Below are 24,717 nucleotides of genomic sequence, written 5' to 3'. Positions count from 1 at the left end.
TATTTCAGGATTGGTTTGCTTGTCTTTTTTTTTTTTTTACTGGCAGCGATTCCTGCTCTCGTTAGTACACGAAAGTCTAATTGTGCTGGGCAGCTCTGTCTTGGCAAGCAACTCTGAAATTATACGTGAAATGGGACAGGAATCTTGGAAAAGCCTGGCACTGGATATCATTACTTCTACTTTGGTAGGGAAGTTTTTCTCAGGTGAATTATGTGCTCTGAAAAGACTCTGTATTTTTTTAAGCCTTTTGCATTGTGATATCAATTAAGGTACATAAAAAATATTCTTACAACTAACTAGAAATCATGAGAAAATCCATGTGAAATTTAGAGACAAATTAAGATAGTAGAGAACCAAACAACTGATGTATACTCAGTCCAGTGACTCAATATCCAGCTTGTTACATCTTTTTATTTTTATATCAGTATCTTAATTCAGGACCAGGCAAGAAATATATCCATATGTTTTACTTCTTTTGTAGAATTAGCTTAAAGGAAAAGAAAAAAATCACCAAAATATAGTATTGCAGACTCGCCATTTTTTTTCCTGAGAAGGTCATAAATTATTTAAAGTTTCTTCATCTTCAGAATGCCCAGATGAATGGTCTGAGATATTCAAAGGCTAGAAGCTAAAAGATTATACAGGTGATTCAATAATTCTTGCCAACAACTAAAATAAAAATCACGACTTTTTTTTATATTTCAAACATGAGGAATTAATTTTTCTCTCTTAATTTTCCTCTGTATGAACAAATCATTTAAGATACATCAGTATTAAATGAAAGGAGACAGCCATAGCTGAAATGTAAAGGTATGTCATCAGTCCATTTTTAGTTTCCTTGGAAATACTTTTTTGCTTTTTCCACTTGGTTCTTTATACTTGAGAAAGCAATATTCCTCATGTGAACCCTGGTAATTAAGTCTGGTATTCATATTTTTTTTCTATTGCTACTTTTCTTGGTGCTTATTTAAGAACTTTGTTTGCAAAGTTGAATACCCAAGGTTCCTTTTCAACACTTGTATTGATATTTTTTTTGTCGTTTGACAAACAGACAGCAACCTGAACTCAACATGGAGAAAAATAACAAGCAGGTAGTGTTCTTCTAATAACTACTATGAGCAAGCCAAGATCCAGCTGTACCCAAATAGAAAAGGAGAGGCCTTTATTTCTTAAGTATCAATGACATCATCAATAGGTGAGTGTGTGGTGATTCTCCCTTTGAACCTAAAAATTAAGAAATAAATTCAAATGGAAGCTCTACAGTTTTTTCAGCAAGTATGAGTTACTTGAATTCAGGTCTCTGTCCACAAGTGGGCCACAAACATGTTAATCCAGCGGGGTATGGAAAATTAATCTTGATTATGAACTAATATTGTCATTATAGTCCAGATAGTAGAGACACAGATGTGCAACTCAACCCTTTGTGCATAACCTGGCAGGAATATGGGTGACTGTGTGTCACAGCATTTTGTATGTGCACCTTTGGGGGTCCAGCAGGGCATCACACCTGGTTGTGTGAAGTTGTGTGAAATGAATCCGGAGCTGCTGATGTGTGGGGATGGAAAGAAAGTCATCAGAAGAGAGGGGAAGTATGTGTGAAGAGAGAGTGGTTTTTAGCCTAGAGAAGAGGAGGCTCAGAGGTGATCTGATCACTCCCTACAACTACCTGAAACAAGGTTTTAGCAAGGTGGGGAGCAGGGTCTTCTCCCAGGTAACAAGTGACAGGATGAGAGGACAAAACCTTGATCTGAGCCAGAGGAGGTTCAAGCTGAACATTATGGGGAATTTCTTCACAGAAGTGGCTGTCAGGCTGTCAGAAAGGACTGCCTAGGGAGGTGGTAGAGCTATCACCCCAGGAGGTGTTTAAGAAAAGACTGGGTGTGGCATTTAGTGCCATGGTCTAGTCAACAAGGTGGTGTCCAGTCAAAAGTTAGACTTGATGATCTCAGAGGTCTTTTCCAACCTAAATGGTTCTGTGAAAGCCTTCCAATGTCTGATAAGCTCGGGAGATGGACTGCCTGGTTGAACCTGCAAAAATGGGTAAAGCACCAAGTCTGCTCAATTTGTCCAAAGTCACCAGTACATAGTGACATTAACAATGGGTTGTATCGATAAGACACATCCCAGAAGGTGCTGGGTGCTGTGTTCAAACACAGAGACAATATCATACATACACCTTTGACTCTCTTCCACACTGACCTAGAAGCTGATAGTGTCACTGTGGCTCTCCATGTGGGCATGCAAGTATGTGCATGAGTGAACTATTTGGGGGAGTACATGAAGAGAGATAGTTATCTGTAATTAATAATATAGACTGGATTCTGTTAATAATACCAGTCTAATAAATAGTAAGGTTTCATAAATATTAGTTATGATCTGTGTCTCCCCCATCTTGATCCCTTACCAGGGAACAGGGAATTTGTAATACTTCAACAGGTTTTTCTGCATGGAAAAGACAAAGGATGAACCACTCAGTGCAAGATCTGCTATATGTTTGCAGAGAAGGACCCTCTCACTGAGGAACTTCATTTCCTGGCCACACCCACCCATTACCCTCTACCAACAAAGTTTTATGAGCCTTCAGTTCACGTTAAATTTAAAAGGGTTGTATTCTTTTGTGTTTTTACAGTGCAAAGAATTATGATTTAGGTTTCGGTTGGTTTGGGTTTTTTCTCTTTTAAATCTTAACCTGAATCAGAAAGAAGGCTGGATCATCACTAAACATAATGCATTATGATTAACTTCATGAAGCAATTTCTCTTGTGCAGTTTTGCTAGTCCAGGCATTCTAGCTCTTAGTTTAATTGAATTTCTTGATAAATCTGTCATGACATGCTTTCTATACATGATCTTTCTATAAAAAAATTATTTCTACAGAATAAAATTCACTCCATGAATAGAATTAGAACAAGGCTTGTACCTTGTTTAAGCATGTATTCAATGAGTTTCTAACAAGTAGTAGTAATGACTTAGATTGGCCCTCTGTTCATTTATGACTTTCCCATTAACATTTGCAAAATAGGCAATGAGAAAAAACATATGTTGAAATCACACATTTCAGCAAATGTTTTCATTAAATATTACCAACTACTTTCATTGCTGAAATGGAATATTCTTATTTAATCAACGACTCCAGTAAATAAATGCACTTTTGCCTGCAGTGTCTTTTGCATTAGAATTTCAGTTTCTACACTTGTCCCCAAGGCCAAGAAAGAGCATGACTTCATGTTGCCGATGTGCTGTGTTTCATCAGGTTGTGTCTCAGTATATACATGTCACTTTAGATCTAAGCAGATGTGACAGAAGGTAACAGACTATTCTGTGGCGCTGCAATGTCAGCCCGTGCACCAGAGCGATTAGAAAATGCAGTGCTGTGAGCACAGTGACTGGGAAGCAGAAAACAAACGCGGTAACATCTAATTTTCTGACAGAAAGTCAAATAAATGGAACGCACATGCTCTTTCACTGAAGAAAACCCCCATGTTACTACCATGGGAATAATAACGGTTTGCTCTTCTTTTTGTTTTGACAGTAAGCAATTATCACCTTCAACGGGACTGAGGCAGGCAGTGAGTACACCATGGAAAGGAAACAGTGAGTAGGTCCTACTGGGTTTAACACATTTTATTACTGCATGTAGTTTTATGGATTTCAAAAGTAGGATCAATTTTCCCTCCCTGAATTCTGATTACGATAATTTTTTTATTTATTCACTTTCAAATGAGAATGCTATTGGCTTCCTTTGTCATATTTCTTGATAATATGACTACTTTGGCCACTACAGTGCTATGTTTCATGTCTCTTTGACCACAATACAAGATGTTTCATTTACTTAAAGCTTTCTTGATGTTATCAGACTGGGAAAATTTACTTCACTAGCCCTAAAAGCAATTCCAGGAATAAGACTTGATCCTGCACTCAATTATCTGCCCCCATTCTATCAAACATCTGTAGAGAAGTTAAAAAATGTAAGGACACCCAGGCCCTAGGTCATCCAGGAAAGATTATCTGAGGATTGACTTTTTTCACACTGATATAACAAAAATTCCTGTCAGCAAATCTCTTGGCTGTGTGAAAGCCAGGCTCACCTTTCTGATTGCCAAACTGTTTTAGAAACTCAATTATCAGTCATTTTAATTTCACTATATTTCAAAAAAAATGCAGAGGAGGGCTCACATCTCAGAAGAGGATGCAATACCGGTGTGGTCATGCAGAACAGCTTTGTCCTTAAAAGTTATTAGAGTCAGTCAGTGGGAGAAGGGAAATAAAATTAGGTCATCTTAATTCAAAGTCTTATTTTATTTTCATTGTCATTTGGCTTTTGGTAATCATCATCCTTTTCCAACCATCATACTTGAATCATTTCTCTCACTTGATAGTTACATTTTTTGTAAACATGGAAAAATTTACCTTTGGAAGTTTTTGACTAGTCAACTTCTAAATTTCTCAAATAGACTTTTTAATTGTCCTTTTGACATTGAGAAATTTGGAGAAATACAAAAAAATATAGAAAGAGAAAATACACAATTACCATACCTTTTATGTTACCAAATGAAGGACTAAATGTTAAAATTATTATGAAAGAAGAGACACCAAGTTAGAATTTGGTGACTGTAGCCACTTCAGCACGGTCAATATCCATGAAAATTTCTGAGAAACTTTTAGCACAGCCTAAAACTAAAAGGGAATATTCTCTTTTGGTAGGAGCAGTTCAGCTAGGAATGCCCACTTGCATCTGTGAGCACACTAATACATGTGACAGCACAAGAGGCAGGGAGAGAGAGCGTAAGTGCCTCGGTAAGTGGAAGTACAGTGAATAACCTTAAGGATTAAAGTGCATCAGATCCTTATGGCAAATGACACCAACCTGCCATCAGTTACGGGAAAAAGACCTCTGTTCCTTTCATGAAGTAACTCTGCCACTGAGGTTTCAAGGACAAAATGAAGAGGGTTTGTTACCTGTGGGAAAAGGGGGGTATTCAATTCAGTTTTTTATATACTGGCCTGAAGAAAATCCAGGCTGCAGGGATTTTTGACCTGCAAACATCTGGCTGCTGTTTTAGTGTATGATAAATTCCAACACTCCAATCTCTCTTTGGGGTACATATTAATAGGTGATAGACCTGAAATAAAAGCTCACGTTAAACGAAAAGGTTCACAAGTTTGTTGGTTTAGTGTAGCTTTGGGAGGAGAGATGGGGGGAAAGAAAAGCAGAGAGGATAATCTAAACAGTAAGAACAAATTGATAGCTAGTACAAGGAAAAGTAATGTGAGAGAATTCAAAGAGGGAAAAAAAGGCTGAAATTAAACAATTCTTGATGTTTCCTTCCTCAATAGAGGAAACTGTGTGGTTATTCATAAATATTACCAAGGAAGCAGTGAATTCAATAAGATTATTTCTTCTCAGTAGAAGGAATTTGTGACATGCTTTGCTCCATCTTCTTCAATCATAAACCCCTTTCTGGACATAAAGAGCAAAACTTGTAACACCCATATTCCAGACTGATGTATATGCCAGACACCAAGAGAAATCTTGAGTCTAGAGTTCTAGATTTGCAGGCAGTCCCAGTTTAGGCAGGCTGATGCAGAGCCAGGCTCAGCACGCGGCAGGACAGAGCAATAATTCTCAGTGACTATGAGAAAGCTGAACATTTGTGTCACAGACTCAATTTCTTGTTGGTGTGGGTTTTGTGCAGCAGAGTACAGTGCTGTCAGAAGAAAAGCAGCCCTACATTTCTCAGCGCTGCTGGCAAGTTGGATGGGAGAGGCCTCAAATATGTGTGTCTTGCTGAATGCTCAGTCCATGCCTAAGGTGCTGCTGAAGAGGAGTAGGAGGATGGTTGGGGAAATTCTGGTTAACTTCTAGTTTGATGGCAGAAGGCTCCTGGGGAGAGTTGCTTTCTCTCTTTGGCTTCCGATAAAGAAAGCTTGGTTCAGGATGCATTCCTGGTGAGGTCAGCAAGGACTAGGGAGAAAGGCCCGTGTTGAAAGACACTTCTTTGCCACTTTCGGAGAAAAGATACCTGAACTGCAACACCACTGAACCTCTTAAATTTAATGCAGCTATTGCAATGTAGTTATTATAGGTACAAGGAACTATTGGTGTTTATCCAAAAGGGCAGAAGAAATGTAATGCAAAGACTATGTGAATAGTAGATTATAAGTTTATAGCATATTCCATTGAAACACTTCTTAGCAAATAACATTTTGAATACCATTTTAAAAAAAAAAGAATGCTTTTCTTAATTTTTAATTTTTTTAAAAACATTCTCTCTGAGTGTGCAGCAGACAGTGGTACATCAGGGAAATGTGAAGTTTAAGCCAAAATATTGCCCATTTAGTATTTGGAGATTCACCTTTTTGGTGTTTGCTGTGTGATCTCCCTCCTCCTCCTATTTCATTCAGACAAGCATCTTAATCACTTCTTGGGTACATATGGTATGTTTGTTCCTATGATGATAAATGACCACAGAAACTTGATATGGAGCCCCAGAATCTCTCAGAGAACTACCCTACCTGTTCCATTTAGTCATAAAAACTAAAAAAAAAAAAAAAAAAATAAACCACACAAAAAAAAAAAAAAAACACCCACCAGGATCAGGCTTTTAGCTGTGTTAGTTTTCAATTACAGTGCACTGCAACTCACGTCTCCTCTAGGAGAAGTCTTATGTGGTTCTAAACATTACAATGGCTCTGGGATTTATTTTTTTTTTAGCATATACTTCCATCCATGGGAGGTTGTTTTTTCAGCAGCTCTACAATGGCTTGGTTTCATTTTTGAAAAAGAAATTTTCCAGGCCTCAAGACAAAAAAGTTCAAAGCTGAGTTTTTGATCATTTAAACATCAATACCACTGGCTACACAGAAACTGTTCAGAATCCTTTCACAGGGTTGGCAGGAAACAAAGAAAAATATTTTTCACAGTATTGCCATCCATTAAGCCTCTTCCCTGCCAAAGAAAAGCTCATGCTTTTGGGCTTGTCCTTTCCCAAGCAGATTTGGTCACTGTCAGCCTCAAAAAGAAACCAAGAATGTCTTCCATGCATTGAACTCAGTTATGTGGCTACCATGTTATAGCTGATATTCTTAATGTAAAAATAGAGGTTATGAAGCTTCACGGGGGAGAAATACCTAGATGTAAGGTCCACTAGTCTTACTTGCTTGTTCCAGCCCTTAAACTCAGTAAACTATTCGTTTGCCCAAGACTAAGTTATTAACTGACTCTGTTTAATGCCTTGGTGAGTAACAATCAGGTCTGTGTATGCATAAGGCCAATCCCAATCAGCACTTTTCCAGGAACTTCTTCTTTAAGTGCACCATCTCTGTATTTAATGAAAATAAATCCAAGAGCTTCAGCAAGAATGATGGGTAATAGTTCTAAAGAGATCATTTTCCTTGTTCCTTCATTTCACTTGGCAAAGACGGAGAAACCAGAACAGGAACATTCCATCCTGCATTTCTTTCTCTCATGTAAGTGCTTCCAATTCATTTCTAAAATGAGGAGGTACAAAATGGAACAAGTTCTGCGAATTTCTTATCTAATGTTTCATGCTTGTCCACAGAATGTCACTGTACATCCATCCTTGTTTCCTCCATTAATTTAATAATGTCCATGACACCTCCAGGGCACCAGGTAGCAGAAGCCTAATGAAAGCTCCTCTGAACAATTTAACTCACTTATTTTCTCCTAGCACATCCAAACAGCCTTAGAGCCCAACTGGAGCTCATGCTACTCTTTAAACTTAATAAGCAACTAGTCACTGGTATTTTTTATGTGTGTAAATATATATATATATACATGTAGATATATATATATATGCATATATATTCACTATCTCGTATACATGTATGTATATATATTTTATACAAATACCACCATTTCTTAAAAAAAAATATTAACACATTGATTGCCTAAGTGTCACTGTAGTACCAGGAGCATTAGATTTAATTAGGTGGCAAAAATAGAAACTGGAATCTGGTTAATAGCTTCCAAAGCTGATCTTAATTGGCTTATTAGTTGGAGATCAAGAAAAAAAAATAAATTTCAGACATCAGTATAAGCAAACGCTGAATAAATTGTTCAGAATAACTTTGAGAATCAAATAATTAGAGAAATAATATGTAAAGTCAATAAAGTGTGACCATCAACAAATGACAAATGTATGAACAATGGAACAGTATTATTCTTCCACTTAGCTGCAGAGAGTTCCTGTGTATTCATCAGATTAATTGTTTATTCCAGTTATTACATTCATTCAAATGTATGAGAAAACAAACCATTGATTTACTGCTGTCAAGGAGTACTTAGTGCAGCAGTTTAAACAAAGCATGGCTGTCTCCATATATAATTCATGTTTATTATAAATGTAAAGGAGATGGAAAATGCTACAAGAATATGTGTAGGCTCAGCTATCTAAATTTCTGTTGTTTTCTGAATGTAATAAATGCAATGTTTACCTGTAGAAATAATCAAACAGAAATTTCCTGCCCTGAATAGGTAATTTCTAGAAGGAAAATCAGTGTTATTAAAAGCATTCCCCAAACACTGATTGCTTCATTCTAAACTAAAACACATCATTTGGTATTTAAAATCTATCTGGATTTGCTGCTTTGTTCTTAATATGCTTGACACCTATACATCACAAATCTTCAAATGGATCTAAAACGTGTACTGGATTATTTTTTGCTGGGATAGCACTGGTTTAGAGAATGCACAATGATTCAGTCTTCCTTCCTCTCTTAGAACCCCACTCTTCCCTTATTGAGCTGGTTGAAATTCAAAGAGTGTTCAGATATAAAATGGGTATTCAGACCCTGCCACTCTCACAGACCTGGCTGGAAGGCTGAGCTATATTTTGGTTTTAGGCTGGTAATATATCAGTGGTTATGTCAAGTCTTCTCTAGCATTTTGATCTTGTGGTTCGCTCCATTTCATTAGCTGGTGTTTTTTCCTTTCCCAGCTGTGAGTACCATGTTATAACAATGAACTCTCTCTCTTTCCAGCACTCCGTAATGTCTTCACTGGACAGCCCACACTTCTTCCTTATCCTAACAAAAAGCAGAAAATCACCTGGGCTTTGTTCTCCAATTACATATTCACCACGTAACTCTGACATAGGAAAAGTGAAGTTCTAGGTAGATATTTCTAATTAGAATACTATTCAAGTTACTAACTTGAAATCAGAATCCGACTGTGCAGTATTCTATTATGAAATTTATCCAAAGAAAGTGACACAGGGCAATGCAGAGCACCTTTTTTCAGTGACTTCAGGAAAATAATAGGCTCAGAACACCAAGTTACTCAGACATAGCATATCAGGGTGAAAGAGAGTGTGGGTAAGTCCCTTGAAGGCATAATAATGATAGTGCTTGTTAAGGTCACCATTTTCATTTCAAACTGCAGCAACAGCTATTTAAAAAATAAATTTACAACCAAGAAGAATTTGTAAATAGCACAGTGCTGCAGTGTATTTACAGATGTTGTCACATCCTGTGCGTATAAAGAAAACAAACTCCCAAAGTAAATAATTTCCACTGCCTAAAACACTAAACCCCATTTAGACCGCAGAGAATAACCAGCCAGAAACCTGAAACATTTTGGATAATGAAAGTGGTCATCATCCACCCACCAGTGTAGCTAGACTGTGTGCTTTTAGAGAAAGAGTTGCTGTGTTAATTCTTGTCTGTTTCTTTGCCTGCAAGGTCTCGAAAAAATAATAAATTTGATCTTGAAATAAATAAGGTTTGAACTTCTCTTATGCTTTATTCTAATTTTTAGCAGATTAGACTTGGTAAGACTCTTAGCATTTTAAATCTTAAAATACAGTCTTTAAGTAAGCATGTCTTTGCTGACCTGTCACCTTTAAGTTATTTGCAGGGAACTTTGATTAAGTAGCATTAACTAAGTCTTCTCCATAAATGATTTAAAAAATGTAACTTTAAATAGGTCATTTAAAAAAAAAAACTTTCTGAGCTACTTTCCTCAAGTCTCTCCCCTACGGATTGTCTTAATAGGTAAAGCGCTGTCTGCATTTGCTGGAGGTTGCAGCCTTTACTGGCAACAAAGTCAGTGTGTTCAGCTAGACAGATTCCTACAGAGACCTTGGAGCTTTCATGTGGGACCTCTGTGTCCTGGAAATGATATTGTATTTTACACAGAAAAAGCACCTTCCTTACTCCAACTCTTATAATCATTGAAAAATGTTGAGTTCTGCAGACACACAACTCTGCAATCCTATTTAATCAGCAACTGAGGCAGCCCTCCTCAGCTCTGGATAGTGCTGAGAGGCTTTATATTCCTTTTATCATTCTTGTTTGCCTCTAAGAACATCCTGTTATATCAGAAAAGTATTTGTGCATCTTAGAAAATATTTATTTTCCTGTTCGAACAACTTGAAAATTCATTTTTTGTGTTTTCCCCTTGTGGTTGGGGTGAATACTTAGTTCTAATAATTACAACGATAATGGTTTTCAACAGCTTATGTTTCCCAAGCTCTTTGACAATTTACACCCACTATGTAAACTTAAATAAATTTCCAAACCTGGCCTGGTCATTCTGTGAAGTACATCAGTATATCTACTTCGAATGATGTTTTCCAACATGCTACCAAAAGATTAGGAGCAGAGTAGAAACTTTATGTTCTCACATTCTTATTTTTGAGAGAAGAATTCAAAAAGAAATTTCACAAATCCTCCTCTCCGTTTTTTTCTTTTTTTTTTTATTGCAGAGAAAACCTGAGTGAAGGACTTGAACTTCTTTTATTTTTGTCAAGTTACTTTTCATAATCATTTGCTGCTAAGGAAAGCAAATATTTATGGAGGCTTTTAAAATAATATCCAAAATCAGGCCCCTGATGTGGCAAACTGGTGACTTAGAATTGAAAGGCTTTTGTGATATTGGTAACTCCCTTAGTCCCAAGATCTCCTGAGAAATACCTGTTAGCCAGGGGAGTCCGAGTGATACACAGTTTCATTAGCAAACACATTTCTCTTACCTTTGAGAACTGCACATACAGCTAAAATTTGCCCCTTCAGTTTACGTGGCTGGTATATCACATTCATTCTGTTATGTCATGCTTTGGGAAGTTATCTACAGCAAGAAAAAAAAGCAACTAGACATATTTACTTACCAATTAGAACACCATCCCTCTTGGAATATTTTCAGCTGACCTTTTTGGTCTCATTATCTCGAGAAGGGGATGTTACTGAGATTGTTTTAGGTGCAATCATTGCTTAAACATGACATTTAGGACTCGTGTAAAGGTGAGACACAGTAAGGCACTTTCCACTCAGTGAGCAGCGCCTTACATTTCTTCCCATGCTCCTTATCCTCAGCTGTTCCTAAACACCTCATACTCAAGAACCTCTGTAGAGGTTGCAGAAAATTTTCAGCCTGTAGGAAAGTTTGAGCTGTTAAGAAGACTAGCAGAGCACTAATAAAATCTAAACACTTATAGTCAAATCTTATTCCTGATACTGCTAAATGGTAACTTACAATTTAACATAATAGGCAATTTAGCATACAAATGCGCCCCATAAAAGCAGGATGTTGGCAGTGCAAAACTATAAATGCTAACCTTTGGGCAAGCTGTTACAAATGTGCTACAGGCTCTTGCAATTTTAATGAACTTGTTTGTACATATGAGGTTTGTTTTGTACTAAACACTAGGATACACACATCCAATACGAGGAACATGTTCAGAAATTCAGATGTGTGGGAGTTCATCCTGTCCTATTCATCTGTTATCAGAGGTTTATAGCAGCAGGCAAGGAAAATGGCCTTTTTGCCCTCAGAAATGTGATTGAGAAACAATACATAACTTTCTTAACAGTGTTAGAGAAAATAGGAAATATATTATAACTACAAGTGTTTGTGGTCAAGACTTATATTCTGGACAAGTACAGATGTTAATGAATGATTTTCCTGAGTTGCCATTTCATTATTTTTTGGTAAGTTCCTGCAAAGGCACAGGTTGTTGAAAATGTGAGAAATCTATAGCAATTTCAAACCTAAATCAGGGCTAATAGTTATCTTATGAACTAGTAGGCACCTGTAACCTTTTGTTGTAAGTAATTTGGTTTTGATGAATCAATGTCTGAGCATCCTCAGAATCAAATAATCCTGCCGAGCAACCAATTAGGTTGTTCCATTTCAGGGAAGCACGTATTAAAACCCACACATTTTCAACCAGCTTTTCTGGTCATGAAGACAATACTCACAATCTAGCCTCGATGGTGGGTATGTTTTCAGTCGGAGTCTCTCACGTTTTTTGGCTTTGGTAGCCCCCCTTTATTCCAAAGCAGAATTATTCAGAGCTGCTCTTTCAAGCTAAATGTGTGAAAGACGAATCATAAAAAGAAGATGATGTTTCAGTCTTAGCTGACTCTATCACCAAATTTTCTTCACTTTACACCCTAAGGCAGCCTCAGCAAAATATCAAGCTTCCTATTTGCATTCACACAGTTTAACAACATGTCTATTGAAACATGTATAACCAAGAACCTTCTTATATCCTTATTCCTTCATAGGAAAAAAAGAAATTCAAAGAAATTTCTTTTTAATTGGCTATGAGGTTCCTTTAGCTTTGTTAACAACCTTAACTGCCCACAAAGCATGGATCTAGATTGTAAAGGGATTCATGCAGAGACAAAGAAGTACTTATCAGGTACTTCTCATCTAACAACTCATTTTCTTTCTCACTGTGAAAATATGTATCTGTATACATGTAGGTAACAATCTGGAGACTCATTGAGATATAAGGCAAGAAGAAAATTAAGATTCTCATAATAACTTGCACTATTATAAAGCCTAAAAAATTATAACTATTCATTAAATGGAAAGTTAAAACTTGAAAGAGAGAGTAAAAGAGAAAAAATGTAGGGAGTGTAAAAACACTGGAAGCTTCAATTTTTAGACATAAGGTCAGTGAGAAAAGTTTCTCTAATATTGTCATTCTATATTCACTATAGTGTTCTCAATTTGGATCCAAAAATATCAAAATATTCCACTTCGTGTTTACTTACACTCAAGCTCAAAACAAGAGTTGCATGTAGAGTGAAAACTGAAAATCAGAGGTTCATTCATCTAAAAATTAATCTTCATTCAATAATTTTTTTTTCATAGTAGATTGATTAAATTGAATTAATGGAATTAATATTATTGTACCCTAGTTTGTATGAGTACCACTTAACATAGAGAGGTATAAAAGATGGAACATTTTAGATTTGCATTTTAAGAGCAGAACTTCACCTGCATGGTTGGTTGCTTTTATTTCTCTGTATTGTATCATCTTACATGCTGTAAAATATGTCCTTGACATTAATTTTCTGTAGAAAACACCTAGGAAAATTATTTACATAACTGTAAAAACAAAACCCCTTCAAGTCATAAGTATTGTAAAATATTCATGTTCATTTAAACTTGGCCTATGAAATGTACAGTTCAGTGCTTTCCAGTTCGAATTTCTGAGTTTAACTTAATCAAGTCTAATGGTGCAAAGGTGATTATTTGTCTTCTTCTAAGTTCAAGAATGTAATAAAACTGGTTACATTAGGAAGACAATTTATTATCTGCACGATGACAGGAAAAGGTAAAGAAAAAGTAATTTATTGTGGAGCCTTCCATGGTTAATGTATTAGTTGCAGCAGAGGTTAAAACTTTCATCTTCTTAGACTTAAACTTAGAGAACTGAGAAAGCTTGTGAATACATGAGACAGAACATGTGTGATAACAGAAATTATGCTTCTTTAGTTATAAAGCAAATGGAGATTCATTCTTTTGGTGTTATTCCAGTAATATTATGTTTTATGGTATGAAGAGTTTCCCTGAAATACAGGAGGAGAATCCTTGCAGTTGCATTCTCTTTTTCAGGTTGTTGCCTTTTATGATCCCTTGGGAAAAACTGCTCAGCTGTTTTGTGACTCCACTTATGGCAAAAGACACAATTAGGACAGGAATATATTCCTCATTGCTTCTATCAGTCTGGGGGAAGGTACTCAGTGTCAGTAGGGCTTGAGGATAGCTGGGAGCACACACACCTTGGATGAATGGTGTAAGAAGTACAGCTTCTTCAAGCCTTATTGTCTCTGCCTTTTCTGACAATGATCAGTATGTCAAACAAAACAAAAAACAGAGAGACATTTTCTGCAAACATTCCAGTAATAACAGGAAAAACATTCCTTTCCATTTTCTGGCTTAGGAAACCCAGCTCTTTCTTTCCATATTACACCTGTTGCAATTGCACTATGGTAGCCTAATATTTCAGCCTAAACCTGAAATACAGCAGCCTATCATCTCTGCCTCATATTACTACAATATATATGGTATTGTCTCTTTTCTCCCTATGTGCTAAATTTTATTTCTGTCTTTGACCCCCAGCCTCTCTTATCTTTCTTATCCATTAAACTTGTATGTTAAGTCACAGGGAGATTGAGGATGATGCCAGACTGAGCTTGACTGATCTGTCATTCAGATTATTAAATTTACTATTTTGTTGACTATCTACAAAGACATTCTCTCAATTTTGTTTGCTAATTTGGCAGAAAAATTTGGTAAATTTTTAAAAATATAAGGTGGTTGTCAAGTTTGAGTTCTCCACATTTACCCCAAACATTTTCATTTCATCTCTCACCATATGTAGTAATTTTTACTTGCTATTAAATCACATTGTGTGGTTTTGTACACCAAAACACAGCAGCTCTTTGACAATATGATTATTCTATTCCATGAAAACAACACCTCTGGTTTCAGAACACACTTATGATAAAATTAAGAGAGAAAATAAACTAGCGCACTGTTAATATTCGTGATTTCATATAGCATTGCAGCAAAAAAGTCTGTGAAGTAGACTATACTTTAAATGACATTTAAATGACATTAAAGTCATGATACCATTTCCTGAATCTTACATAAGATTCAGTGAAACAACTACTTCTGCTGCATAAAATGTAGTTTCCACAGCATCCACCACCCTGCTCCAATCAAGACGCGTCACCTTTCAAACCAGAAACATCCCCCGATTGAATTAGGTGCATTAAGAATTGAATCTAATACATGGTATATTAAATCACTTGATGAAATCAACTTGTGATTATGGAATAATGCAACGACATCCTTGCCTGGATTGCCTACATCTTTCAGGAAGCCTGATTGTGTGTAGTTTCCTTACTGGAACTTTGTAATTAAGAAGGTCTATGGCTACCAAAGAGACTGACATAACTGTATGAGTTTTCAGAGCTATGAGACCGTACTCATCTAGATATATATTCAGGAGTACTGGTTTCAAAAAGTAAATTATTTTTCCCTACATACTTGTTTTACTGCCAAACATACCTCAGTGACTCCTTTTCTAACATAACTAGATCTCTTTCCCCCAAAGAGCTGATAATCAGTTGCCAAGCTTTCCTATCTACTGTTGGTACTATTCAGTCAAGTACATTCATTTCACTCATGCAGAAACTTCTGTGAGATTGGGCTTATCAGCAAAAGGGTTTCTGAATGTGCTTGGCTTCACTTTTATGGTCCCATTTCAAGACTAGTATCTGCGTCTAGGTATCCCAGAGTAGTGACAAATAGAGCCAGGGGTTGTTTTTTTACAAACATTTGCTGTCTTGAATGTGTTACCATCTCATTACAACATGTTTCAATTTCTGCATGAACAGATCTCTTATTTATACTCTTGTGCCTTCATGTAAGGAACACTGATATTCAAGGCAGTAGAAAACAGAGTGAAAGGCCACCATTTCTAACACTTTTAAAATACTCTCTTTTCATTGCTTTTAGCACCAGAAATTGATGTCTCTGTATCAAAAATTTAAAAGTTTCTGATTTGAAGATGTCAGATGAAGATGGTAATGGTTAAAACCTGGAACTGAGATAAAAATTTGTGACAGTCTGGGTCATCTGAGCTTCTGGGACCTGTCAACCAACCATCACTTACAGATAGTGAAAAGTATAGATTGCTTTTGACTTAGACTCCTAAAGCAAATTTGGGGGTGCTACAGTACCATGAGGAGTGCTAGATTTAGAAATTTCAGATGAAAAGATATAACATGTCTTTTATTCTGCGTCGGTGTCATTATGTCATTTGGGATATAAATGAACATGACAAATTTTACCTATATAGCTCTATACAGCCTCAATGAAATATTCCCAGGTAGATAATCAAGACATACTGTGTATGAGACGCTTATTTTAGCTGTACTCTCAATGAGCTCTGCAAAGAACTAATTTTATTATATATAAAAAGCAATGAAATGATACTTAATTTCTGGGATTCCTTAAATAGATAAAGAAATTACTCTAAAAATAAAGCAAGATGAAACTTTCAGACCTGAAAGTGAATCAGCTGTTTGAAGTCTGCCTGGCAGTTGACTAAAAGTGGCACTACTCAGGCAGTCACCACAGTGTCTCCTGTTCCACATCACTGGCTCCCTGGATGTTGGTGGAAGGTGTCTGTGCAAGCTTACAGGTGACAATGAATGGACTCAACTGTACTCGATCCCTGGCTGCCCTCCCAAAAGACTGAAGGAAATGAACCAACAGAGACCTGCCAACAAAGTTCAACAAGGGCAAATGCAAAGACACATCCTTGGCACATCACAACCCCATGCAACAGTACTGGGAGGGCATCACAGGGCCAGTAAAAAGCTCTACAGGAAAGATCTGTGGTTCCTGGGGAAAACTTGCAAATGATACAGCGGTGTGTTCTTGTGGCAAAGAACACTAACTTCATACTATGCTGCATTTGCAAAAACTCAGCCAGCAGGTCAAAATAAATGATTACTCTCTTTTACCCGGCATTTGTTGGACCATTGTTTGCTCAGTTTTGGGCTCTCAGTATCTTTTTTTTAGTGAGAGGTCAAATGTCTTGTGTAAGTTAACTAATGAGTGTTTCATAAGGAAGATGGCGCCAGACTTTTCTCAGAAATTCCCAAGACTAGTGGCAATGGACATAAGTTGCAGCAAAAGAAAGTTTTTATTGAAGTTAAGCAAAAATTTCTTCATACTGAAGGTGGTCAAATATTGGAGCAAGGGCCCAGAGAGGTTGTGAAATCTCCATTATTGGAGATATTCAAAACTTGAAAGCAGAAAGTGCTGAGCAACCTCAGCAAAATAAGCTTTATTTTAAGGGGGTAGAAGAGATGATGTGCAAAGGTCTTTTCCAACCTATAATAATCGATGTTTCTCTGTACCTAGAATGCTGCATGTACAGATAATTTACTTGCTTGTATCCCCAACCAGACTTTTCTTACCAGTTACAGTTTTTCCCAGTGTTGGTTTGGACTTTTTTCCAGGGGGCTGGGTTGATGAATTTTCTGATGAAACTGCCCTTAGCATTTATTTTTCAAAATAAGAATCTGATGCCAGAAACATTCTTCAAAAGACATTAAGTGATATTACTCTATATTACAAATTCCTAAGGAGGGTAATTCATAGCAAGTATAACATTGTCCCCATACTTCCTATAACCTATTTCTTCAAGATCCAAATAAATGCTGTCAGAACATGGAATAAACTGCTCTTCCAGAGTGTAAGAAGTGCAATCTGTCCACATTACACTGCCTTACTCTCTAAGGAGCCAGAAAGGATTTGCTTCAGTAAAGAAGGCACTCTGTTATATGGCTTTTTCTCTTATAGTCTCATATCTTATGTTTCAATGGGTAAACTCTGCAAGTCAGATTTATATTCAGGTCTAAAATTATGTTTTGTTGCAGTAAAATCAAAGGAAGAAATGACAGATTGATCTATGGAAGAGCAGGTGGGAACTGAACAGACCTTATTAATCTTTTTCGCTACTTGGTGGCACTCAAGTGCCTTTAATACATGGTGAGAACTTTATCTGTGCCACATGAAGTTAACCTTGAATAGGACTCGGATTTCTAAGTGTCAGATGAAATTGTGTCTGAGTTAATAACTTGTATTTTTTTGGCAATTCAGAGATTTTGGTAGCATCCTCTTGTCCTCAGTGTTCTCTGCCCAGATGAGCAACATTTAATGTGGATCCCCTTCTGAGACATCTCTTCCCATGTTTTACATCTGAGACAGAGGGATGAACTCCTTTTGTGGGAGAACTAAACTTTCAGGCCCCTCAGTCCCTATCTGTGCATAATAAGGAACTTCCTGATGAAGGAACTTTACTTCTATTTAAGGCATAGAAATTAATTGAGCTAAATATAGGCTCATTTAAGCATGACATTGAAGTTTAATGAAGATCAAAAAAATGGGAGGATCCTGTGTTCAAGCACTCACTGCTCTGTGTATTTTCTGTGAAGCTTTTTGTGCAAGATACAAACCACAGAGCACAGTGTTGTCTCTGCTGGATCTCTTTAGCTGCCCATCCAAGAGACCTGAGTACAAAGCTAAACTGCAAATGGCGTCAGAAACTGCAAAGTTCATATTGCAGGTATGGTGCATATATAAGTCAGCCATCATTATGCACAACTACATGAATTTGACTTATTCCAGAATATTTCCAAGCAGTGTCTTCTCTACATCACTTATTTCCTTCTGATTAGGATACTGTATTCGTTATTACTTAGGCATTGAAAAATGGAAGTGCAATTTTGCTGTCTTACACACAAACCATACATACATAGAGATCCTGAGAAGCTGAGAGATGCCATGGGGATGTGGTGTCTAGGAGAGGAAATAGTCCTCAAACTGTAACACCGGTTTACTTTTTATACTAGATACGCTTCTTTAATTGCTTATTCCTGCATGAAAATGCTCAGGAGCATAACAGAAACTGAAGACCTGGGTAAGATACTGATTATTGTTGTTGTCTTTCAGACAGAGTTTTCAAAAATGCATCTGCTGGCTTTAATACCATTAAAAGAAATGTTCCTAGTTTTTGCATTTACATTATGAAAGTGCTATAGGGCTCATTATCTTAAATAAATTCCTAATTTTCTACTTACAGTTGCTAAAAGTGTTGCTCCAGAACAGGTAGCACCAAAGTGAGCATTTCATTCACTTCCACAGGGTTACAACACTTCAAGTTTAAAAGCTGTAACCTCCATTCCATGACTGAAAAGAAATCCCATTTTTGCAGGAGGACAAAATTGCTGTAGACAATAACAGGCCACAGGTTTTGTCCTGGGTCTGCAGGTGTCAGGGCTGAGGCAGATCAGGCTCTGTCCAAGCTTTACATGAACTGCCCAGAGGTTTGTTTTTTCTTTATTTTCCTCCAATAGCATCCCCATTTCTTAAACATGGTGTCTAACCTGCATCAGATATTTCTTTTTTCTCTTCTACCCTTGAAAACAGCTCTGCCCAGCTCCAGGTCTGCCTTTCTCTAACTGAACATCTGATTATACTTTGTATTTCCTAACTGCAAAAATGAAGGTGAGATTCTTGAACTAACCAACTGGAAAAGAGTGGGCTATCCTGAAGTCATTTTTTTGCAAGCCAAGGGATGAAGAAGTGTTACAATAAAAAAATAGAAATCTGATTGTCTTGTGCAAGCAAGACTTTCAAAGCAAAAGACTGACTTTTAGCGGATGAGAAAGCAGATTTTCTGCTCTCAGATTCCATTGGTGAAGCTTCCACACAGAGGTGTTGCATTGTAACAATTGTAGTCAATCACTCAGCAGAAGGAAATCATTCTGAATATCTGACAAAACAAACTTAACCATCTTCTAGCCACCCCTAATAGCTCAGGAGATGGCCCTGTGGTTTGCATTAATACTGCAGTTCATAAGTCTCTTCCAATAACATGTCTTTGCAAGATGAAGGGTACATATTTGTCTTTCCAAACTCCCATCACTCATGAATAGTCCTTCCCGTGAGACCTGAATGATGGTAAATATTAGTCAAGCAAGTGTCATTTAGTTTACTTTGTCAGAAGGTGGACACATTATTATCTTTGGTGACTGTAGCAAAGTTAAATTTAGTCTAAGTTACATTTTTCAACCTCTGTAGGAGGACTGTTAGTCTAAACAAAAAACGTCTTTTTTAAAGAAAGAGATTGGCTTCTTGCTTTTTCTCTATGTAGCTTCTTCTCAGTATGCTGAATTAGTTCCTCTCAAAATTAGCGTCATTAAAAAACTATTGCACACATATGTCACACAAATACCTAAGAAGATGGGTTGCTGATCCAAAAAAAAAGAGAAAAAAGAAAGCAGGTGTGTGCATCTGTCAATCAATAATCTAAATGGATTTAATGAAACTTAAAGAGAATAATTTTTTTACCATAGGCTGAGCTGTACTTGATCTTGTCCTTCACGTTTTTAACAATCATATAACAATTGATCATACAAATTGACTAGAACAATGTTTGAGAGAAGCAGTCTTATGGCCATAACAATTTAATTTTAGACAGTAGCCAAATATCCTCATGCTGTTATTAAAATCATTAATATGCTACACAAACACATGAACAACAAAAATTCCTCATTTATTCTCCCTGCATATTGGCAGGATTAACGTCAAATACTCTCCAGCTTCCCGAATAAAAGGTTTCTTGTTTTTGATGTGACAAATGAGAAACAAATCTCAGCCTGAACTTTTTCATGAGCTGATTATTTCATACTGTGATTTGTATTTTTTTGACAGGCCCGAGTTCCAGGTGGACCAGAGGTAATACCAGTCACCCATCCGTGCTGGCAGAAAGGCAGCAGATGAATACAAAACTGTACAAAATGCTAATTCTCAGTATTCTGTTCCTATCACTGTAACATTCGGCTGTTCTTTATTGTGCCCTACGACTGTGACCTGATTCCATTAAAATAAAACTAATACATGTGATAAAAGTTTTCCTGATGCTCTTTAGGATATTTCTTTTCTGGTGCAGAGATCTGTGGAAACAACCAGTCTTGTTTTGGGCTATCAAGTACATGAATGCATATACACAAATTATCAGGGACTGTGTGATATATCAGTTACACCTCAGAGAAGCAATACCTCTGTTTACTCTTTCTGTAGAAGGCAAAATCAGGTCCTCTGTGTCCAGTCTTCAGAAATGTGCAAGGGCACTACTAACATGGTTCTCTCCCTTGATTTCAGGATTTATGTTTATCCCCAGCGTCTCTAATTTTGCAGAAATGCCTAGACCTAACCTTGGTATGAGTTAAAAATAAAATTTAGAAGAAACAAATTGTGATACAAATTCAAATCATTACCCCAGTATCAAACTCATCATTTATGGGGTGTGTATGAGCTGTGTACGAGCTTCTCTTTGCCAGAACTGTGTAGCACAGCCAGGGAAACCAAAGGAAACCGCGTATTAAACAAAAGACCAAATCCTCCTCTCTTCCAGCCTTACAAAGTGTACCCCACAAGAACATTTTTATTCAGAAGGAATCCACATCTAGAGTAAAGGAAATCAATTATTTATGCAGAGGGTTTTTTTTCAGATAATTTTGCTGTTCTTCAGAGATCGGACTAGAATGGGAAAGAGGAATAATTTTAAGCTGAGGAGTCTTAAAGCTTGTCTGCTAGGAATTCCCAACTTTATTAATTTTCTCTTGCTGGCAATACAATTTTGCTTTGAAATAAATTCCCCTGCACTGTCATCTTCCTTCTTTGGGGAGCCTGTAAGGCAGTTCTAAGTCACATTCTGCATATTCAGCAGAAGGAAAAACATTATCTGTGAATTTACTAATGGTGAGACTAAAAAAAACTTATCTCCTAACTATTGCCAGAGACAAGGTTACAACTTTCAATTCAGCTCAAGAAGATAAACTGCTTTTATGAGCTGGGTACAACAATTTGGAATAATCAGAGCAGTTACAACAGTCTGAAACAGAGTTAGAAGTTTCTTCCTTTCTAATTCACTCAACAGCAAATCTCATCCTACCATCCTGAGTTCCAGGCTGACACATGTTAGATTTTTGGCTAAATAAATCAACATCCAGCCCCAGAGTTGACCTTAATATTAAGGAATCTAAAAATCTACACCTATTGATAATGAACAAATCAGCATAGGTGACACTGATAGAGTGTCCAGGGCCTTCAGTAAAAATTTCTGAGATAAATCATTCAAGGGAATTTCACAGAACTTTGGACATGACCTGTCCTACTGCTCATGATTTCATCTGCCTAAAATCAGTGCAGAAGCCCACATCTTCTGAGTAATCTTTGCTGATTTTTAATCAGTTAACATCCAGTGCTGCAAACTGTGTACTCTACAGGCAGCCCTGTGTGATTTTACATATAGACTCTATCCTTTATATAGTGATTTAGGATTTTAATGTCTCCCCAGAACAGCAGTATGAAGATTCGTGCAGCCTTTGTTGTCTTTCCCAGAGTGAAGAGCCTTGTTTTCTTCTTTTTTTTTTTTTTAGTGAAGTTGTTTAGTGTTGCTGGAAATGCCTTACCTTTGCAGAGATACTTAGATTCTATTTTGTTGAATCACTAGTGATATAGTGGAAGATCCCAATTCTTTTCCCCTTCACATCTCTGAAAAAAATTTTTTTACAGTCATTCTAGTGCTAGTTTGATCAAATGTGAGAATTCATTCAAGAGTGAAGTCTTTGTATCCTAAAGTTTTATTTATATTAACTGTGTTTTATGCATATTTAGAAATTATTTCCACAAAATGAAATACCACAGAAGGACTGGTAGGAAGAGGATTTCAACAGAATTCATGGTACCCTCTCCCATAGGAAGTCACTTAATTCATCAAACAAACTAACCTAAATAGATTGTACTTGGAAGTATTTATTGTTTCTATTCTATGATACAGTGGTCTCTATCCTGAATATATATTGGCCTGCAAGTAAACTAGCAAGTTGAAACAGATCAGTTAGAGTCTCTATGACAACTAATTGGGTTGTATATGGAATTTATTGACTGGTAATCAGAATATATCAGTTTGTGTGTAGCAAAGTGTTTACACGATGTGAGCCGTCTGCTGTGATCAGCAGTCACCACATTGAAAGCAGATGGGCCTGTATACAGAGCATATTGGGTTTTGTGTACATTATAATGCATTGTAGCAGTTTATATGCTCAAATATACATATGAAGTTACAGAATTTATTAAATAAACATTCTTTTTATATCCTCCAGCAACAGATCCTACATACTTCAGGAAGTAGTTGAGCTATTAGAAATGTTTATTTATGATTCTATTTAGTCTCTTCTCGTAGTGTGTCCAAAAGAAGGAACTGCATCCTACTAGCTGTTAATGAAGGGAAGATTCTCATTAGACTGTATGAATTTAACATGAGCACATTTTGCCTTTGACATGTATATTTACTTATATTAGTATATCCAAGACAATCTGGTGCTTGATAGTCACCTGGAAGAGCTCTGAAGGTGCCAGCAACTATTCAGTATGCAATACAGTGAAGAATATATATAGTGTCATATTTTTATCAAGACTGTAACAGCATAAGCTGCTTTACAGTAAAACATGAGAAAAAACAAATCTGAGATTCTCTAAGAACAAAGTAAAGATGTTTTTGATTTTTTTTTTCTGTGTGTTTAGAACCAGTACAGTGAGTTTTGGATTATTTCCACTCTCAAAACTGTTAAAAATTCCACTGAATAAAGAGGTCCTCAGTATCGACAGGTTAATTATTAAAAGTATTTTAATCATTACACAGGATGCACAAGTTCATGATTATTGAAAAAAATTACATTTTATTTTATGCTATTCTGTATATGCGATGCAGATAAGGTTCAGTTGATTACTTCTGAAAAAATAGATATTTATTTGAGCCCAGGGGTTATGTGTAAATGATTCAATTAAGTACTCAGTGCCCTCAAAGTTTATGGGAAGCACTTGGTGCCCTGTTAAAATAAAACAAATTGATTGAGACTGTATATGTGTACTGTAACAAGTTCTTAATGAGGAACTGCCTGCTCATCAGTGGTGCTCAGGAATCTGTGTTTTATAGCTTTCCCTGGTCTTTATGAACTTCTCTGTTTCCCCTTTGGTCTTACTCTGTAGATCTGCTATTAAATACCAAAAGCCTTGTAAACAACTTCACGCCTTCTCTTTGGATGGGAAAACCTCTTCTCAGTCTTTGATTCTATGATTTGTCATCACTGTTCCAGAAACTTGCTAAATCTTCAGAAATAATTCATATCTTGACATCCAAAGAATGGCTTTCCCAAAAGGTTAAGATATAAACTAAGTTCTACCCTACTTTCATGTATTTACATTAATTCTTTCTGAGTCACATCCAATATATCCAATACCTTCTCAAATCCCAGTATGAGTCATTAAGTGATCACATTTGGGTTTTATTTATACAACACATTATTATTAATATTATTATTATTATTATTATTATTATTATTATTATTATTATTATATTTGTATTAACATAACATTATTTATTAAGTGTAATAAAATAATAGTTAATTATTAATAATAGTTATAATATCACAAATTATTATTAATAATAACTGATATTTTATTTAGATAACATTAATTACTAATATTAGTTAACTATTATTAATTATATGATAATCATATACATTAATTATAATTAATACATAACATATGAATTATACACTTTATATATAATTATTTATTAATTAATTATTTTATTATATTTATTACTTTATAATTAATTAATTATATAACAGTAATTATTAATTATTAATTAATTTTATATAAACATAATTTTTATATATATATATGTGTGTGGAATGCTTACACACTTTAACACACCTGTTAGAAGTGTCAATAATTTATATTATTTTGATATATTTGTTACTTTGAGCAATAATATTTTACAATAAAATAACAATGATCACAAAGGTA

At 36.1% G+C, this 24,717-nt stretch overlaps 1 long non-coding RNA gene across 1 annotated transcript; it reads left to right on the top strand.

The window, feature by feature from the left end:
* Positions 1-1,099: 1,099 nt before the first annotated feature.
* On the top strand, positions 1,100-4,774 carry LOC113948015. The gene is made up of 3 exons (XR_003527956.1): positions 1,100-1,195; positions 3,532-3,597; positions 4,704-4,774. It is a non-coding gene; the product is annotated as an uncharacterized LOC113948015 (long non-coding RNA).
* The last annotated feature ends 19,943 nt before the right edge of the window (positions 4,775-24,717 follow it).

Source organism: Corapipo altera, unplaced genomic scaffold (genome assembly GCF_003945725.1).
Source record: "Corapipo altera isolate COAL_440 unplaced genomic scaffold, ASM394572v1 65, whole genome shotgun sequence".
NCBI classification, from domain to species: domain Eukaryota; kingdom Metazoa; phylum Chordata; class Aves; order Passeriformes; family Pipridae; genus Corapipo; species Corapipo altera.
This window is presented reverse-complemented; position numbering and strand designations above follow the sequence as displayed.